Raw genomic sequence first — 3768 nt, forward strand, 5'->3', positions numbered from 1 at the left:
AAAAGCACCTGGCTCCTGGCTCCTGCCAGGATCAGCGCGGTGCGCCGGCTGCAGCGGCGGCCATTGGAGGGTGAACCAGCGGCAAAGGAAGACCTTTCTCTCTGTCTCTCTCTCTCACTGTCCACTCTACCTGTCAAAAAAAAAATAAATAAATAAAAAAATAAAAAAAATAAAAAAAAATAAATAAATTAAATATTTATGTCTAAGACTCAAAACTATTAAACTCCTAGAAGAAAATACAGGGGAAACACTTTAGGATATTGATCTGGACAAAGATTTTGGGATTTGACCCAAAAAGCACAGCAATAAAAGCAAAAATTACAAATGGTAGCTTATCAAACTAAAAAGTTTCTGGACAGTCAAGAAAACAACAGAGTGAAAACAAGAGCCAACAGAGTAGGGGGAAATGTTTCTGAACTATTCATGTGACAAGTGTTTAATATCCATATTACATAAGGGACTCAAACAATTCAACATAAAAATAACAAATAATCTGATTTAAAAACATAGACAAACAACCTGAATAGACATTTCTCAAAAGAAGACACACAAAGGGCTAAAAGGTATATGAAGAAATGCGCAACATCACTAATCATCAGGAATATGAAAATCAAAACTGTAATGAGATATCTCACCCAAGTTTGAATGGCTGTTACCAAAATGACAAAATATAACAAACACTGGCAAGGATGCAGATAAAGGGGAACTTTCATACACTGCTGATGAGAATGGAAAATATTATAGCCATTATGAAAATAAGTAGAGATGCCACTAGAAATAGAACTGCCACGTGATCCAATAATACCAATGCTGGGTATATCTCCACTGGTTTTGAAATCACTTGCATTGAACAAACATCTGCACTCACATACCTATTGCAGTACTATTCAAAATAGTGCTGTAAGGGTATGGAATCAACCAAAGCCTCTATAGACAGATGGTTAAAGAAATGTAGTATAAACACACAATGAAAGATCATTCAGCCATAAAAAGATTGAAATTTATCATCTTCACTATGTTCTCACTTACATTTGGAACCCAAAATGTTGATCTCATAGAAGAAGAAAATAAAAGAGAGTTTACCAAAAAGAGGTTAATGGATAGAGAGGTGCAGCTGGAAAGGAAGAATAACTTCTAATGTTCTGTAGCATCACAGGATAACTGTAATTGACAACAATTAGTTGACTATTTCAAAATAGGTGCTAGAGAAGATTCCAAATATTCCCAAAACATAGAAAAGGAATCTGAGGTGACAGATGTGCTAATTGCCCTGATCTAACATTGCACACTGTACACGTGTTGAGATGTTGCACTGTGCCCCACAGATGTGTGCAATTACTATGTGTCAATTATTTTTTTAATTAAAAAAAATAGAGTGAAGGTACATCAGAGAGAGAACAATTCCCAAAGCAGCCTTTCTGAATAGGCTATAGCTGCTTAAAAATTTCTTTGTCCTTCCCAATGAAAGTTTTGTTTCTAAGAAACTCCATCAGAACACTCATGAGGTGAAGAGAGCAGCCACAAGCTTCCTCTAGTGTGTTGAGTGTGCATCAGATGTTAGGTTCTTGTCTCATCTTGGCCACTAATTCATGGAATGACCCTTAACACTGCTGTGCAACCACAATTTTCTTATGTGCAAAACGTGGCAAACAATACTGGTTGAAAGTAGAAAGCTTCTTTAAATGATGTCTTAAGGCCTCTTCCAGCCCTAAGTGATTTGAGACTTATAGGGTTGCAGCATTTGACTCTTCTCTTTATTTTGTCTTGTTCTTTGATTTTATTTTTGACATAGGTTTTGTGCATGTTTGTGTGGTGCCATGTAGCATTTTAATGCATATGTGCATAATGAGGTAATTGGATAAGGGTGGTTAGCATATCCATCACCTTGAATATTTATTTTGAATTTCCAATTCTGTACTGATATTCTTTCTTGAAACACAAGAATATTAAAATTGGTCATGAGGTATGTAGGGGGAAAAGGAGCTATGTTAACCCTGTGGGGCCCATGAATTTATAGTCATTAGGGAAACAGGCCCTCATGAAGGAGGGCCCCAAAGACAGAAGAGGAGGCAAGTCTTTGGGGAACCAGCATTAGGAAAAATATGCTAGAACACATGAATCAAGGTTGAGAAGCAGGGAGACTGGCAGGCCTTGCAAGAGGCAGTCTAACCCACAGAATAAGAACAGTGGCTTCAAACACCCCAAATCTAGTCTCCCTACCTCCAAGCTGTGAGATTAGGAACATATCACTTTATTTTTCTGAGGCACAATGTCCTCCTTCATAAGAGATGGGTAATAACAGCACCTATCTCAGGACTAAATGAGCTCATACTTGGCGCAGCACCTAGCACATCCAATAAATGACTGCTGTTGCTTTGCTGTCAGGATTGATTGGTGATTTTACTGTCAAAGAAAGAAACAACAGAATAAAAATTGAGACAATGGATCTGAGTGCATGCTTCATATACAAACAACTGCATGTTAAGATGCTTAACATCACTGGTTATTAGGTAAATTCAAACTAAAATCACAATGAAATATCGCTACACAGAAAGAATGAGGGAATAGGAACACATCAAAAGGATATAAGATCCCAGTGGCCCAAGCTGGAACACTCTGAATAACAAAATAAATAATGACAGTGTTGGACTATGCACCAAAAAAAAAAAAAAAGAAAGAAAACCCTTGAGTTTATATTGCCATAAATGAGGAAGGGAGAGAGGGAAGGAAAGAGACACAGAGAGAATCTTTATAGAAGCAAGCAATAAATGCAGAAAAAATAAGGGAGCTAAAATCAATCCCTGGAGGAAGGACTGTCTCTTCAAAAAAGGTGCTAGGAAGACTGGATTTCCACATGCAGAAGTGTGAAGCAAGACTCCTACCTTACACCTTACACAAAAATCCACTCAAAATGGATTAAAGACCTAACTCTATGACCCAATACCATCAAATTATTAGAGAACATTGGTAAAACCCTGTAAGACATTGGCATAAGCAAAGAGTTCTTGGAAAGGACCTCAGAGGCACAGGCAATCAAAGCCAAAATTGACAAATGGGATTACAACAAATGAGAAGCTTCTGTATTGCAAAGAAACACTCAGCAAAATGAATAGGCAACTGACAGAAGGGAGAAATTATTTGTAAGCTATGCAACTGAAAAGGATTAATAACCAGAATATATAGAGACCAAGAAACTCAACAACAACAAAACAAACAACCCAGTTAAGAAATGGAAAAGGACTTAAAAAGACATTTTTCAAAAGAGGAAATCCAAATGGACAGTGGATACATGAAAAAATGCTCAAGATCACTAGCTGTCAGGGAAATGCAAATCAAAACCACAATGAGGTTTCACATCACCCCATCATAATGGCTTTCATACAGAAATCAACAAACAACAAATGCTGGCAAAGATGTGGGGAAAAAAGGTACTCTGATCCACTGTTGGTGGGAATGTAAATTGGTAAAGCCACTGTGGAAGACAGTATGGAGATACCTCAGAAGTCTGAATATAGACCTACCACATGACCCAGCCATCCCATTCCTTGGAATTTACCCAAAAGAAATTAAATCAGCATATGAAAGAGTTATCTGTACCCCCATGTTTATTGCAGCTCAATTCACAATAGCTAAGATATGGAATCAACCCAAATGCCCATCAACTGAAGACTGCATAAAGAAATTATGAGATATGTACACTATGGAATACTACGCAGTGGTTAAACAAACAAACAAACAAACAAAAATCCGGTCATTAGCAACAAGATG

The sequence above is a fragment of the Oryctolagus cuniculus genome, chromosome 4 (genome assembly GCF_051225735.1).
Source record: "Oryctolagus cuniculus isolate XC-2025 breed Fujian yellow rabbit chromosome 4, ASM5122573v1, whole genome shotgun sequence".
NCBI classification, from domain to species: domain Eukaryota; kingdom Metazoa; phylum Chordata; class Mammalia; order Lagomorpha; family Leporidae; genus Oryctolagus; species Oryctolagus cuniculus.